This window comes from Thunnus albacares, chromosome 2 (genome assembly GCF_914725855.1).
Source record: "Thunnus albacares chromosome 2, fThuAlb1.1, whole genome shotgun sequence".
Lineage (NCBI taxonomy): Eukaryota > Metazoa > Chordata > Actinopteri > Scombriformes > Scombridae > Thunnus > Thunnus albacares.
The window spans coordinates 36,008,057-36,025,783 of record NC_058107.1 but is presented as its reverse complement, the minus strand read 5'-3'; the positions used below and the strand labels follow the sequence as shown (position 1 = coordinate 36,025,783).

Sequence of the window (17,727 nt, the reverse complement as noted above, 5' to 3'; positions counted from 1 at the left end):
GAATGATGTATGTGCAGAGTTTGTTTTCACATTTATCTGCAGAAGGAGGACAGTTGCTCACTGAAAATCTGAGTTAAACACAACTATTTTGGAGGCTGATCCTGGTCTAATATTCAACTTAGACATGTGTGATTTGGATACTCGAAGCCTCCAGCGCACAAACACTGAGAATGGACTTTACAGTGAAGTGTCCAACAATTAAACTTTTTAAATTGAAAATTATTTACATTTTCATAGCTTCTGGACATTTAATGAGGGAGAGGGAGTAGATGTCATTTTAAGAATTAGGTTACTGAACTTTTTTGTGTAAAAAACATCAGAGTAATTGTCTTAAACCATGTCTGCAGAGGATCTTCAAAAAGCTGAGGAACAGAAAAAAAATGTCACATATTTCCCATTAAATAGGAGCGAGACATCTTGTCATTAGACGATCTTTGTTTCGCAGTAGCAGTCGTTATGCGCATGCGCGGACGCAACCTCCGCTCCCCCCGCGCTCGGCGCTGACAGCAGGCTGGCCGGAGACCGTTGCTGCTGCTGCTGCTGCCGCCGCCGTGTTGTTGTTGCCGCTTCCGTCGCCGCCAGCTTCCACTCCACGTTGTGACCTGCTGTCCGGATACAAACTGACACCAGAACGGGACTTAATTTTTTTTCACGGAAACAAAAAAAAAAAATAAAAAGCGACAAAGTGTTTTCGGGAGGCTTCGGACACCGCCGAGCTTTCTCCTCTCCTTCTCCCCGTCCTCCTGCCGGTGGTGAGCGGACAGTCGGTGAAGGTAAGTGTCCGCTTTTTGTGACAGTTTTCGGTGCGGAGGAAGAGAGAGGGATGGACGGGCGGCCGCTGCTGCCGTGCTGCTGTCCCGGCTCGGCTCGGCTAACTTCAGCCTGCCTTCAGCTCAGCTTCAGGACTGTGTCTCTGTTGTTAAATGTATGAATTAACTGTTTGTCCGTTTGTTAACGAGATGACCAGAATAACGGCAAGTTTTCCTCCTGCCGCCCGTTAACCGTCCGCACCGCGTGGAGCTCCCTGCCCGTCCTAAACGTGGTTTAATGAACATTTAAAGGGAAATACTTTTTATTTTTTCAATCGTTTTTCCCGCTAAAAGACAACATATCATTTTTCTAGAGGTAAAAGCTGCAGTTACAGGTAACCCGAGTATCTACCTGTTACTAACTGTTAAGTTGTTTTTGTGTTGATTTTAAGGTGTGACCAATTAAAACAGCACCTGATTGTTTGTAGGAGAAGCACAGGTGATCACACGCAGTGCTGGTGCACCTGTACACTGAATATTTTATCACATATTGCCTTTCCACCTAACATAATCAATACTTAACAGCCTTAACCTGTCTAGGCTTGCTTCAAGTTTTAGCTTGGTTGCGTTTACTACTGTAAATATGGAGCAGTTTGCTTTATAAAGCCAATGAGGGTTAAAAATCATATTTTTTTGGACACAATTAATACACACTGATTAGTTTAAGGATGGTTATTGGTGTATTCAGACATTCGGGACACATTTACACACCAGAAATATGTGAGAGAATAACATTATAGATTGTAATGATAACATCAGTTACAAGATGAGATCAAATTTCTGTCACTGAACTGTCTGTAAAGGATAGTTTCAGATTTATTCAAGTGTAGGTTTACATTTTTCAAGTCTGCCTCAAACAAAATTTGCATGTATATATGTACATTGTCTAGTTAGTTGATTAGTTGATTGACACAAAATTAATTGGCGACTGTTTTGAGTCATTTTTAAAGAAAAAAAAAACCAAATTCTCTGGTTCTGACTTCTTAAATGTCAATATTTTCTGCTTTCTTTAGTCTTGTATGGCAGTAAACGTAATATCTCTGGGTTGTGGACTGTTGATCGAGACATTTGAGGTCATTACTTTGATCTTTGGGAAATCCATGAACCGAGAAAAATAATAGACAAATGAATCGATAACGACAGTAATTGTTAGCTGCAGCTCTGCTTGAAAGAGTTACTGGTTTCTGTAATCATTTCTTCTGTTTATACTGGTTGTGACGAGGTCCTTTCCCAACATGGCTACGCTGTCAGACATGAAGTAGACACACAACAATTAGTCAATTAATCAATTAGTTGATCAAAAGAATGTTAGGTCACAACTATTTTGGTAATTGATTCATTGTTTTGAGCCAAAATTCTCTAATTCCAGCTTCTTAAATATGAATATTTTCTGCTTTCTTTAGTCGTCTATGACAATAAACTGAATATCTTTGGATTGTGGACAAAACAAGACATTTGAAGACGTCATCTTGGGCTTTTGGAAACAGTGATCGACATGTTTTCACCATTGTCTGACATTTTATAGACCAAACAACTAATAGATTAATCAAGAAATGTAATCAACATATAATCGATAGTAAAAATAATTGTTATTTGCAGCCCTATATGCAGGTGACACAGGTTGACAGCGGTGGTTGGTGGTTCATGTGCCCTGCTGAAGTGTTCTTGAGCAACACACTGACCCTCCCACCACAACCTGCTTCTGTAACGTCTCTGTGTTTGAGCTCATGAGCTAAAAGACTGAAAGTATTCTCTGTGGGAACAAAAGACAGCTCAGTGCCGGCTGTCCGTTAAAGCTGCTTCTGCATTTGCATTTCCCACATTTGCCTGAACCTGATAAACACGTCGTTGTACGTCAGCGGTTCAGGTTTCAGTCAAGCCCCGGTGTGTGTGTGTGTGTGTGTGTGTGTGTGTGTGTTTGTGCTCGCTAAGCAGAGAGAACACCGGCCGGAGCAGGTGGCTCCTCAGAGCCCGAGGAATGTAAATAGAAACGGTAACTCGAGCTTTATGTTCGACTGCGGCTCCTCTGAGACCGACTGCAGCTAAAAGTGTTGACGAGGACTCAGCGCTGCTCTTGTAAATGAGGATCAAGTGTGTGCGTGACATTTGGTTTTCAATTAGAGTTGTCCTGTGTGTAAGGAATACACAAATGTTTTCTTAACAGTAAATTCACTGCCCAAATGTGTTCAGGCTAACGGCAGCTGAAGCAGCAACTCAGCCCAGATGTCCCAGTAACACCTCAGCCAAGAAAAACTCCCAAAATCTGAACTTTTGATGCTTTGATAATCAGTAGAATCAGTAGAAAAACAACACAGTCATGTAAATAAAATCTCAGTGGATGACAAGTCAATCAATCAATATTTCTTGTTATGTATAAATTTAACTCCAGTGTTTCCCTTCTGTCTCTGCTGAAGTAGCTTCCAATGTAGAGATTAACATAGCAGCAACGATTTATTGATTAATCAATTAGTCAATCAACGGAAAATTAATCATCAGCTATTTTGCTAATTGATTAATTGTGATTTTTTTTACGCTAAAATGCTGAAACTGCTGTTGTACACTTCTGAAATGTGATGAGTAAATGTTTTTCTTTGTCATATATGACAGTAAACTGAATATGTTTTTCATTTTTTTCACTACTTTCTGACATTTTGTAGACTAAACAACTAACTGATTAATCGAAAAAATAATCAGCAAATTAATCAATCATGAAAATAACTGTTAGCCCTATAAAACGTAATATTTTACAGTAGCATCCACACATGTGGTATCCATGTAAAATTCAGAAGTTGATAAATCTACATGTTAAGCTATAATCAGTAAATCATGTTAACCAGCTGACAGATGTTAACCAGCTGTGAACGACAGGTGGACAATGAAAACTTAATCACCATAATATGATATATATGTGTGTAGTGAATGTTACACAACGGCGTTCTTCTCTCCAGTATTGATTAGGCTGTTAGATCAAAGTGGAGTTACATCAGCTTCATTGATAAGAGCAGACTGTTGTTAGCCAACCCCATAGTTTATCAATCAAAACAGACAGATAAATAAATAATATACAATAACGAATAAAGATTTCTGGACTTTTTCTCAACCCAAATTTAATGGCATTAGTGTGGACCGAGGTAACTTGTAATTAGTGTCCAGGAGTGTAATCATGCTCAAAGTAAAATTAATCAAGTACTTCACATCAGAATCCTGCGGGTTGTTGACGCGCGTAAACACTAAGGTGTACGTGTCTGCGCTGTGTTGGGACAAACATGAGTAATTTCCTGTGAGTCATCATGCCAGATATTTAGTTACATGTGTGAGAGGTCAATTGATATTTACAAGGTTGTTTATGTTTATTATTTTGGGTATTTCCTTCTGTTAACTTGTTTGTTTTGGTTATCAGGGACCCCACAATTTATTTTTGAGTATAATTCAATTTAATTCACTTAAGGTGTTAATTTGAAATTCATTTCTGGGCGAGTAATGTTTATATTCCTGATCCAACATGTTTTCCAGGATCCAGCATTCTTTATGCAGTATTAATGTTTGTTGATGTGTCGGAGGCTTCTGTCACCAGGTTCTGCCTTTGAATAATGTGAGAGTTTTGAAGCAGAATTAGCAGTAGAAGAAGAAGAAGAACTTTCTCTGTTGTTGTTGCTGTTTTATGTTGCAGTAGTTCACACAAAGCTAGTGGATTTTTAGAAGCAAAGGAAATATACTGGCAGACTATAAATAACATATATAGCTTCTGTGGTTTTAAAGTGCGTAAATAAAGTTCTACTGCAGCCCAGCGTCAGTCTGAGTCTGTGGCTGCAACACGTCACTATTTTGGTACAAACATTTAACCGCCTTCTAAGGTTTACTCGCCAAAAAGTCAACCAGCGTCTGGCGCTTGGCGGGTGTTAATTTCAGATCTTGCTTGTAATGAATGTTTGTGTCATTATTTTTGACACTTTTTGATAGATGTTATTTAATTAAATTGGGTTGCTAAGTTTATAATGAAAATATTACAGTATAAAATCTATGATATATGTCGCAGCCTTTAATACCAAAACAAAATATTTGTATACAGAATCAACATTTTACTAGGGCTGCAACTAGCGATTTATGTTCATTGTCGATTAATTATTTTCTTGATTAATCGATTAACCCTTTGGTCTATAAAAATGACAGAAAATAGTGAAAAATGTTGATCGCTGTTTGATCCTCAAATGTTTTGTTTTATACAGTCAACAAACCAAAGATATTCAGTTTACTATCATAGAAGACAAAAGAGAAAATGAATTCTGATAATCAGTTAATCGTTTTTGTTTTTTTTTATTGTTTAAGCAAAAATACCAAAAATTTGAAGGCTCCAGGTTTTCAGATGTGAGAATTTGTATTTTACATTATAGTAAATTGATCTTTTTAGGGTTTTGGACTCTCGGTCAGACAAAACAAGACATTTGAAGGCATCATTTTGGGCCGTATGAAATCACTATTGTGACTTTTCATAGTTTTTTTGGTGTTTTACAGACTAAACGATTAAACCATAATGAAAATAATTGTTAATTGCAGCCTGAATGTACAGACACTTTTATCCTGTCTGTGATTTATCACTAGTGCTCATCCAATCAGGAGTCAAAACAATGAAAATCTCTGTTTTTGTGGCTCTGCTTCCCGTGTTGTTGGTGAAGCTGTATCGTTTTCCCCAACATATCTGCTGTGACAGGCTGTTCTGGAGCACCATCACATAGTTTTTTAAATGAACCCCCCGGCCGCTGAGGATTACTTCTGGCTCTGCAGTCCGTGCAGCGAAGACTGTTGCACTGTCCTTTGATTCGCCCTCTCAGCAGTATCACACAGCGTATTCATGGCAGAGCTATCTCTGTCTCAGGGTGTTCTTATATTCCCTGTAGATTTCATGATGAAAAACATATTTTGAATTTCTCCATACAGTATACATTTTTTTTTTCTTTTCAGCACAGAGAGCCTGTGAAAACATATTTCAAGGATCATGGGAAACAAAAGCTCTCCATGGTAACCACATGTTAGAGGCTCTTTGATGCAGAGTGACCCACCGCAACCATTCAAAGACAGAAATATATGTTTTAAATGAAGAATTCATTTGCCAAAAAATATAAAAGATATGAATAAATAAAACAACAGAAGACAACCAAACTTAATTGCAGATTACAGTCTTATATGTGCAGCTGTGTTCAGGGAGATACTTCTTAAAAGTAATTGAATAAAATGTCTATAAATGTATTGATGTTAGGAGACTGAAAATGCACAAGATTTTAATGTGATGTTTGTCAGTAGGTACATAAGCTCACAGATGGTAACTCTTCCATTTATGACTGTATAATAAATGTTAAAGTTGCACAAATTAATATTTTTTTTTATTAACGACAGATCAAATGACTACGTGAGGATATAAAAGTTGTTTCTTGTAATAACAAACCCACAGAGAATTATCACCCGACTCTGCCGTTCCCTTCAGCTCTATGGTTACGTTTTAGCTACTTTCAGCTCATTGTTTTGCTGCTTAACTGTTTTGGTTAACTCTCAGCGCTCTCATTGTGTCGTTTTTGGCCAAAGCAGGCAGCTGTTTTCAGAGAAAAAGCCACTGTACGCTACCTGCTCAACAGCAAACAGACACAGTTAGCTGTAGACTAGCTGGTGAACATAGTGGAGCATTTAGCAGCTAAAGAGCCAGATATTTCCCTCAGGAGTTGGTAGAGAGCAGAAACAGCGAAAAGACAGTGAATATTGGACTTATATTCACCAGGCGGACAGAAACACGACTCCAAATGAATGATAACGTTGTTCCGTAACTGCTGGATGTGGAAACAAGAGCCCAAAACTCATTGGTGTTGCAGGTTTTAAGAGTGACTCATGTATGGATCTGTGTTTGAAAATCTTCAGTATTGGTGCCAAAGCAATATGAGTTTCAAACCAAAGCAATACTTTATCCTGGGGAATATAAACAAATTTCATCCCTTTGTTAAATAAAAAACTTTTCCAATGACTTTAAGTTTACTGATTTAAATCAATGACTATCTGATCAAAGAAAAACTTAAAAAAAGCCTTTAAGTCCTGCTGTGCATTCGATGCCAGCTTTAGATATTTCACGTTTCTTTATACTCAGTGCTACACTGCACCCACCACACCTTTAAATGAAAGCTTGCTTTATATAAAGACATACAGTTGAATTAAAGAATAAAACGTACAAAGACAATAAAACCGACATAGTTTCATGTGTACAAACAGTTTTTGTGTAGCTTGTAGTTATCAAAGAAGTTCCACCATCAGCGTTTGACCACATAACTGCACAACATCGACCCCGTAGGACATCGTAACCACATTAATAATGACTTGATATTAATATTTAGTGAAGACTACATCAGCATATTGTTTTCTCATCCCATTGCCAAGACTGAACATCAAACTCTGGCTCGGCTGCAGTAGCTGCATCTCTGAACAAGTCTGTTGAGGTAAAACAGTGAAATCTGAGCAGTGAGTCTTCTGCTGCCATCAGCTCCCTCCTCTCTCATTTCAGCTCATCCTTCATCCTTATTTCACCAACCCAAAGAGCCTGGAGAGCTCAGCTAACCCTGCGCTATAAACCTCCAGAAAAAGCTTCATTTGAGAGGCCCTGCTGATGAAACAAGAGAAAGATCTGAACCAGACTGAAATAAATACCTCATCATCCGGGACACAGCGGGTTTTTAAATTTTTTTTTATTTTTTTTTTTATGAGAGTCCCCGAGGACGTCTCTTCTCCTGAGCCGTTTGATGTGCTCTGAAAACAGAAAGCCTGCAGCACTCTGGATGTGTGAATTGTGGTTGCTGCCAGTCGGCTGCTTCTGCCAGCAACGGGACTCGTTTACCAAACCCCACATGGACCTCCATCACAGGGCCATCAGCTTACATTATATTTAATGTTTTAGACATGTGTAGGGGACTCTCATACCACAGAACACAATTAAATTCCTATATGAGCTTTCTGTTAACTGTTAAGTTACTGCAGTTGTCATTTACTAACGAGACTAAGCGTTTACAGCCATGCTAGCAGCTCTGAGAGGCTGTACTCGCTAACTAGGGCTGCAACTACAACAGTTATTTTTATTATTGATTAATCTGTTAGTAGTTTGGTTTATAAAATGTCAGATCACTGTCTCCCAAAGCCCAAGATGCAACTTAAAATCTCTTGTTTTTTCAAGAGCAACAGTCCACAACTCAAAGATATTCAGTCTGCTGCCATAGAGACCTAAAGAAACCAGAAAATCTTCACGTTTAATAAGTTGAAACCAGAGAATTTGGACATTTTCTTCTTTTAAAAATGAGGCAGCAGCCTACTGTTTAATATGCATGCAACATTTACAGCGGACCTTTTGTTGCATGTCCTTCCCTCACAATGATAATGTTAGCATGTTGATGTTTAGCCGCTATAATGTTCACTGTGTTGGTTTAGTGTGTTAACATGCTAAGATACTGATTAGCACTAAACACAAAGTACATTTGAGGCTGGAGGGAACTGCATTAGCTTATCAGGTATTGATAACGCTAGATGAAAAGTCAGAAGATAAACTTTATTACAGTTGTTCCACTGGGGAACATGTTCACAGCAATCCATCCAACTTACTAGTCCAGACATTTCAATAATAAACAGAAAAGTTTGAGACTTTGCATTCTGGGAAAAGTTGACTTCATTCCTGGATGATAGTGTGTTTTTCTTCGTTAGCAGCCGTGTTCTGTCTCTGCAGTGTTCTCATTGAAGACAATGAGGAAGCTACTGATGTCAGTCTGAACTCCATTTGACTCCACTGACTAATGTGTCCTGATTCATTCTTACAATGCAGCAGTAGCAACCGCAGAGTTTCTCCACTCCTAATGCTCCGTTTTTAATAATGAATGAAGATGTTTTAGTCTGTACATTCAGGTCCGGTCACTGTTTTAAATCAGTTTGTGCTGACCTTGCATCTGCATTAAGATATCAGCATAAAGTTTACTGTCGTACTTTCAGATGGGTTCAGTAAGATCATCGGTCCAGTTGTCATGTGTTTACTGTTCTGTGCAGCTGGCTGGTGGAAAAAGAAAGTCTTTTCAGTCAAATGAAACATTCACTAAACTTGCAGAAGAAATAGCAATTATAAGCACATAAAACAGAATTTATTTATTTCCTGGTGTTTTTTCAGCTGTGCTGCTTTTACGTCTCAACTGAGACTCTGAAAGTTGCAACTAAACACCTGCTGAGTGTCAGCAGGCAGGACGACAACACACACTGTCGTTTTAAATATACTGGATTGTGATATAAATAGAGCAATATTTAATTTATTTAACCTTATTGTGGTTTTGGATTAACGGTTTCAGTCTTGCTGTGGGTCGGTACATCTCAGTTCAGTGTGTGTTTCTCCTGCAGGTTGTTTTTCCTTCAGGCCGGTAGGGATGATGGTTGTCAGTCCACAAACGAAGCCCCAGCACCCACCCAGAATTAACACCAGCCACATGCTGGTAGAATATACAAGCGGCTGATAGATTTGCTTCACTCACCATCCAAAAACACAATCAGTGGCTGGTAAAATTTGAATCCACTAACCGTTTCACTACATCTCCCTCATATATCTGTCATAACATATGTAATAAAAAACTATGCGGAGAGTCTCTGCCTGCTGGAGCTTGTGTCCTGTGTCTGTGTTGGAGTTTCACGGCTGGTGTGGCTGAGCTCCTGCACACACACATCGACACAGATACACAATGTCACTTCCTGCCAGTCTGCTGCTAGCTACCATTAGGGTAATTAAATGGTTATTAAGTGGGGATATTTACAAGGAATAAGCCAACCTTTCAAAGCGTAAACCCACCGATGAAAAGGAGGACGAAGCAGCGGAAGTACATACAAAAAGAAAGTTTTGTGAGAAATGGCGGTTTGGAGAGTTTCAAGAGTCTGGCTACAGTGCTGATTCTGTGTGTCGCCACCGTGCTAAAGACAAAAACACATACAACTCATTTATCATCTGAAATAAAACGATGAAGCTTGAGAACATTTGTGACCGTGAACACAGCAAGCGTCTCGTCGGAGCCTCTCCTCTCGACACCGTCTGTTAACGGCGCTCATGGCGACGTCAGAGCGGACCAGCACGAAGGTGAAGATACTGTTTAAGACTGTACATACCGTCGGCAAGAAGACGAGACTTTCTGACCTCAAGTGGATGTGTGAGTAAGTGAAAATTTTGCTCCTTTGAAATTAGTCACCATGTGTAACCTGTTAGAAAGCATATGTGTAACTCACAATCCCACAATGGAAATTAAAATTCAATAATCAGTGACCACCTTTAACAGTTAGTGATATGTATATAAATACATCATACAGTAATGTTATGTATTGGGTAACATGAACATATATTGAATTCATTTGATGTTTCATTTTTGCAGTTTGGATGAAAAAAGGGAATCGCTGTGGGCTCAACATATAGAGATGAGAAGCAGGCCAAAGCGTTCATGCACTATATTTCAGAGGTGGAGAGAAACAACATCAGAGAGAATCTGAAAAACACCAAATGTGTCTCCATCTTGTCACACGGCTGCACAGACAGTTCTGTGAAAGAGGAAGTTTATGTCTGATTCTGTCACAAGAAGGGGCGAGATCCAGTCTTAAGTTTGTTGGCATCAAGTCGGTGGAGAAGGCGGACGCGGCGCACGTGAGAAACGCCGTCAGAGCCGTCATGGAGAGAATGTGTGACGAGTGAAGGAGCAAGTCGGTCGCTCTGGGAACAGATGGATGGTCAGCCGGCCGAAGAGGGACAAGGCTTACATTGTTGGTATCTCCTGTATGGCACACCGCCTTGAACTGGTGCCATCCGGTCCAGCGTGATGTTCCAGAAAGTAGAAGACCTCCTCAGTGGGCTTTACACCTTCTACCACACCAGTCCACGGAACAAGGCAAACCTGGTAAACAGCCTCCAGGCTCTTGAGCACCCACCACTGATGCCCACCTGAATCCTATTGGGTGCCTTGGACCACTTCCTGTGAGGTTACCAGTGGATTGTCCAGCACCTGGAACAGGTAGTGGCTCTAGACTGCTATGCAAAGTACTCCAAAAGCCATCATCAATATGTAATGTCCAGTAAATAACACAGTTACAATAAATAACATCATGTGTCAGTGTTTTATGCACTAATATAGTTTTTTTTGGACAGCAATTAATTGTTTATTTGTGTGTCTTTGTTCTTTTATGTGTTTCAGATTCAATCTCCTGATGCCCAAAGTGTCGGAAGTGTCCAGCAGGCCAAGGCCAGGAAATGCTACTGTACTGTCAGGGAGGATGTTGTCCGTCTCTGTGGTTTCCTGCATGACACACTCACACGTCTGAACAGTCTGTCTGCAGAGACCCCACCATCACCACAGCAGAGGCCTTAAGAAGTACAAAACCAGGTATGTTTAAGCTGCAATAAGAAATAATTACCTTAAGAGAATTAAAGAAAGGATTATGTCAACAAGAGAAGAAGAGAGAGAGAGTGTGTTGTAAAGGTAAATTCTGAAAGGATGGTAAAAATGAGCCTTTTATCATCAGAGAAGGGCCCACGATGAAGCTATGAGGGAATTTCACTGACCAGAGGTGACAGCGAGTCCCTCGTCACCTCACAGGATGATTGACAGGCTAGACGAGAGTATGACTGACAGGTTCCAGGACGCCAGCGTAGGGGTCCTGTGTGTCACCACGCTGGTCAGCTTCACCAACTGACCAGAGTCAGGAGACGCAGCAGCAGGTTGTTTCTGTATGTTTTGTATTACAGGACAGTCAGGTTAGGTTCAGATTAATGATCATGTTTTTATAGTTTGAAGATTAAAACTGCTTGTTGTAATGTATTAATGCAATTATTTTAGATTTTGGTGACACTGAACCACTTCAAGCCTGTCCTGGAGATCTCTGGCATCCATGTTGAAAGGATCCCTGACCAGTGGACTGTCCTGAAGGCACTGATGTACCAGGAGCCCCAGTCCCTGCAGAAGATGTTCTGGTTCAGTGTCAACAGGACCCATCAGCATTCCTGCCCTGATTAGCTGGCACTGGTTGACCTGGTCCTGTCCTTCTGCCTCCAGAGCTGAGTGTGAAAGAGGTTTTAATACCATGAAACAGGTGAAAACCGATTGGTGGTCCAACCTAAGGTCCTGACACACTGTCAGGTCTCCTTATGGTCCAGCTGTCCTCTCCAGAGATCAGGGAGTATGACCCTGGAGGATCAGGAGGGCAGAACTTCATGGACCGTGTAAAGACGGCGAGAGTGAGGAGTCTGATGAGGAGGTTTATGTTTATTAAATGGATTAAGCATCCGATAGGTTTACAAAAGTTCTTTTATGTTTGATCCTTAACTACATTTTAAAGCAAATTCCTTAGTAGAATTGACTTCTTGAGTTGTATTCAGGCTTGAATTGATTAACCGTTGATCAACATATTAAAGTAATTTTGCTGTAAATTTTGCACTGGCCTCTTCTTTAAGTTTATATCCAGCGTAATACCTCGTTATCTCAATGAAATGTACTGAAACAAATATATATATATATGACACAAAAAGGCAATTTATTATTTCGTCCGGTAAAAAAATATGCTTGGCTGGTGGATTTTCTCATCCAGCAGCCACCTTGGCTGGTGAGTCAAAAAGTTAATTTCAGACACTGCCCACAGAGAACCAGAGCGCTTTGCCAGTAATCTCACAGAGACTGAAATATTCACGCAGGCGTTTCTGCTCCGACAGCATGAAAGGACGGTTTTCACATCCTCCTCTGCGCCGCCACAGTCAGCCGACTCCCCCAGGTGAAGGACGCAGCTCCAACACGAAGCTCAGAAGTCTGAAAAAGCATGAGAAATGGATTTTAGGGTTGGGACTGATATATTGAGCTAAAATCGGTCTTTTATTCCGTATAATGTCGTCTATTACCAACGCTCCCTGAACACATCTACATGAACAGAACATTTTTTTATTTTACAGTATAGTTTTTTTTTGGTCATTTTATTATTCTGCAATATGCATAATCAGATAAAACTGATTTATAGAGTAAAATGTATCTCAGAGGTCTTCATGTGTTCAATAAGAGTTGACGATGATGATGGTTGGGTCTCCTTAAAGAGCAAAAACATTTCATTAAGTCTGTTTCAGTGTCTCATCATGTCTCAGAGGATTTTTCACCTGAAAGTATAAATACATATATTATACTGTGTATTAATCAAATTAATCACCTGAATAGGCTGTGATTAATCATTATCAATCACACGTTTAAAATGAGTATTTTGGGGGGAGATAAAATGAATCCATGTGTGGTGTTGGGATAAAGAAATGCAGATTTTTGTTTTTACTTTATTATAACATCTCGGCTTAGTTTTGATGATTTCTGAATAAGAATCTGTTAATTTGCTGAGTAAAAAAAAAAAAAAAAAGTCTGAGGGAACGCTTGGCATTGCCCACAACATGCATAATGAAATGCTAATGAATTGCAGACTTAATTAACAGAAAAACACATAAAGAACAGTTATAAAGTAACATCTGCTACAAGGTGAATGTAAACAGCTTGTTTGCAGGCCTATTTAAGAAACTGAATGCCGTAGTGTCTTTGAAGAGATGTTCTTAGTTGAATAAGATTACTTCAAACATTGTGAACTCGTGTGACTGGAGTCAACCAGTTCATAAAGTCAGCTGTTCTTTTAACCAGCTGCTCAGGCAGAACCAGCTTGTTGCCCTTTTCCACTTTGTCCATTTTTAGCATTTGTGAATCAGTTCAGAATTGTAGAAGAGATGAACTGTGATTCTTCTGTGAGTGAGTAGTTTTTTTTTTTTCTTAGTGGTAAGCCCAGTTAAGCACCACATGATTTTTCCCCCCTTGTTTTCCACTTGGTAGCAGGAGAGCTGTGAAGCTGTACGTGAGCTGTGAGAGCGATGAGGTTGGACTCCAGGAAGGAGTGCTGTGCATCCAGAGCCGCACTAATGAAAGCCATTAGTTGACTGTGCTGCCTCGGACGAGCTGCTCCTGCAGCTTCACCTGAGCTCAGTGGAGTCGAGGAATTGCGTCACGACCTGCAAAGACTGCCGGGGGTTTGAGCTTTTATATCTCTTCAGCTGAGAAGAGAAAACCTTGACTTACTTTGTGTTTTTCATGGTGTATTTAGGTTAGTGGTAGGCGATATGACAGGATTACAACCCATGATCTTATCACTATTCTTTTTCATGTTGGTTTTTAAGACTCTGTTGCAAGTTGCTGAACAAAAAACTTAATTGTCTATCACATAATGATAGAAATTTGTCTTAGGTTAGAGGCTCACAAACAACATAAACGCGTACACCCATGTGAGACTCATAAAATCACATTAAAACACAAATAAATAAATAAGAGCAGGTGTTCACAGCTGCATTAAAAAGTAGTGACAGTTTATTTGTCCTGGTTTTAAAATGGATATCACAGTGGGAACAGTACAACCAAACTAATATCACAGCTGGAAAAACAACCAACACATTACACCTGAGCTGACATCATGCTAGCTTGCAGCATGACAGAAGTTAATGCTACCAGTTAGCAGACAAGCTAACCGCTAAACGGCGGCGTTTACCTGCAACCCAGCTGTCAGTTTAACATGATGTACAGCAGGTGAACATTAAAACTTGCTGTAGATTTCACAAACACACTACCAAGCATCAAACTGTAGCATTTGATAAAAAAATAAATAGTTTGGGCTCCTGATGTGAAGTGTGCAGATCATTTTTACCTGAGATCTTTGTTGCATGAGGTCGTTTTCTCCAGCAGACTGCACTCCATCACGAAGCTAAACTGATACAACGTGCACTGTAGCGTGATACTAATGATCTCTCTGTAAAGACACATTGCAGAGACATTTTAATCGTTCACAATCTAATATCGTTAGATCACACATCCCTAATTTTAGATGTCAAACTGTTTCCCACAACCCAAGCTGACATCTTCACGTCCTGTTTTGTCCCAAGCAACAGTCCACAACCCAAAAGATATTTAGTGTATTACCATAGAAGACTAAAGAAACCAGTAAATATTCACATTTGAGAAGCTGGAATCAGAGAATTTGGAATTTAACTTCTTAAAAAAATGACTCAAAACAATTAATCCATTATCAAGATAATTGCTGATTATTTTAATAGATGGCAGCTAATCGTTGCAGGTCTACTGTGAACTGGCTGAACAACAGGAAAATGGCTCAATCTCTCTTCTACCTGTCAGTTGACAGATGACTTTGTGCATCACAGTGAACATCTGATCAGCTGAACATAGTTTAGTTTGTCTCATTTACATTATTTTCTGTTTCTGTTGTCAGATAACCATATAAAATAACAATATAAAACATGTGATTGTGGCACATAAATGCTACCTGTTGACCAGGTGAAGAGTTAATCAAATCACTGTTTTATTATCACAAAAGTTTGTCAAAAATACAAGTTAATGAAACACGTGTGTGGTCTGATTGACTATATTGATATTGGTCCACACCAAGAAATAGTCCGCAACACAACCCTCTATAAAATCACAACTAAAGCTACAACGATTATTAGATCAATCAATTAGCTGATCAACAGAAAGTTAATCACCAACTATTTTTTATAATTGATCAATCGATGCCAAACATTTGCTGGTTTCAACTCCGATGTAATAATTTAATGCTTTTCTGTGTCATACATGATAGTAAACTGAATATCTTTGTGTGGTCAGTGTTTTTAGGTTTATTCATGCTGGAGAGAGTTTTTGAAATCTGGTTTTGGGTCTTAAAAACGTCAAAAAGGTTAGATTCATTGCACTGGTGCACAAAGAGATCACTATCAAAAAAAATCAGCTTTCCAGCAAATCTGAATTATATTTAATTTGGTTTTTAAAGTTAATGTCCAGCGTTTCAGTCCGACATTCCCATGTCATCTTCATCTTCTCTTCTATTTTCAGTCTGTGCTTTCAGCTGCTAAGAAAAGGCAGAAACCCCCCAGAGATAATCTTTTGGAAGTAAATGAGCAGGTTTTAATGTGTAGTGGCAGTTGGGGGTTTATGCTGGTCGTCGTTGTCAAATGAAGACATCAGAACGTGTCTTTATGTGTGTTGTTCGGGGATATCGCCTCTTTGTTTGTGAAGATTTCAGGAGCAACATGATGGTCATTGGACCGTAGCTTTACTGGCCACATAAAGATTCACAGTCATGTTTCTTTGATGTTTGCTTTTGGCATCTATAACACAGTATTTCCAGTCAGCAGCATTGTTATCAAATGACTGAACTTTCTTTTATCTCCAAAATGTTTCAAGAGGAAAAACTGCTTTGGTTTTTATCTTGACAACCGTACATTTGTGTTTATCCAGAGGAGTTATGTAAGAGTTATATAAGCACAGATTGGTGGTGTAAAATCTTTCTCCATCACTTTACATTTAGAGAATCACCAAAACTAAAAAGGTTTTTTTGCGAGCGACGGATGGAAAGGATTTCGTGCCACAGCAACAACACATAAATTCAAAAGTAGCTGCTTCTTTAGTCGCGTGTTTTGATGCCAAAAAACCGTCAAAAGTCAAAAAGTACGGTATCAAAATAACAGGAGAGCACCTTGTGATGGGAGAATTAATAATTAACAAAGAGTCAGCGTCCAGTCATCTGTATTTTAGAGGATAAAGACAGAAGCAGCCTGTAAACTGGAGAGCAGGTTTCTTCTGCCCGCTCCGCACTTAGAAGTGGATTTAGAAGTGCAGTTCACAGCTTTATTTGATACCTCAGGTTTTTTTTGTGGCAGCAGGTCTGCCGGAGCACTGTGAGGTGAAAAGTCTGGCGCTGTGATAACTCTTCTCCCCAGCTGTGGGTTGTATGAGGTGAATGGATGCAGAGAATTGGCCTCGGCCCATGAAGGCTGCCTGGACCGATGCCCAATACTACACTGCTGTATATTATAATTAGCTTCTTACGCTGGGACTTTATTCAGAGTTCACGTGGGGCTCCGAGGCAAAGTCTGGGAAAGGAATTTCACTCTGTTCACAAAAAATATGTTCGGTTGCCCTAAAAAAAGAATGTAAATCCTATGTTTAAAAAAAGAGGCATGAAGGTTAAGCCAATGACAAACTTAATGGGTTTTTATTTAAAACGTCTTAATTTAAGATCCACTCTTTACAGCGTTTACCAGTTTGTTCAGTTGTTGTGTTTCATCTGCTGTGAAATGTGGTTGAAAGCCCGGGAAAAACTATAAAATGGACCTTGAAGAAAGATTTATTTCTGTTTTTGTGTCAAACTACTGTTTCCATGGTCAAGATTTTTATGTTCAACTTCTTCATGGATCTGGTTGGAAACTGGGTTGTTGCAGCAAACGTTGTAGAATTCTGGAAAAGAGACGGATTGATGTATTTTAAATAAAGCATTTTGATTAGCAGTAGTTACATAAATAATCAATATTTTCCCCTTTTTTTTGTTTCAAGGATTATGAACTAAATACCCCAAAAATTTCACATCAATATGGAAGCTCCTTTTCACTGGAGACTGCTGGGCTTTATTTATTGATTATTGATTAATCTTTACACTTTCTTTAATGCTTAAGGTATAAAATTTCAGTCAGGCACAAACTTCCTCAAACAAGGGATTTTTACAAAGTGACTCAACATTATAAAGATTTAGAGGATGACATTCCCTGTAGGAATATTTAAACTGAATTTAAACTTAAAGCAGTGGTCCCCAACCCCTGGGCTGTGGACCGGTACCGGTCCATAGGTCATTTGGTACCGGGCCGCATTTCCAACATCCTATCTGTGTGAAGTGGGGTTTTCTGCAGTGACAGCAACCGAAACAAAATTACGGAGTAGACCGGACATAAGCAACACACTTCGGGTGTCATTGTCTCCCGTTACCCCTCGATGGGACCGTCTCGTTGCAGAGAAACAAGCTCAGGGCGACCACAGAGCGTTAGGGG

The 17,727-nt window shown here is 39.5% G+C and overlaps 1 protein-coding gene across 1 annotated transcript in view; it reads left to right on the top strand.

Annotated features, from left to right (window-relative positions):
* The first annotated feature begins 238 nt into the window (after positions 1-238).
* Positions 239-17,727, top strand: part of LOC122967988 (spermatid perinuclear RNA-binding protein-like) — an 84,139-nt gene continuing 66,650 nt past the window's right edge. The window contains exon 1 of the mRNA XM_044332844.1: positions 239-773. The gene's annotated coding sequence lies outside the window, so the exon portion shown is untranslated. The remainder of the gene's footprint in view (positions 774-17,727) is intronic.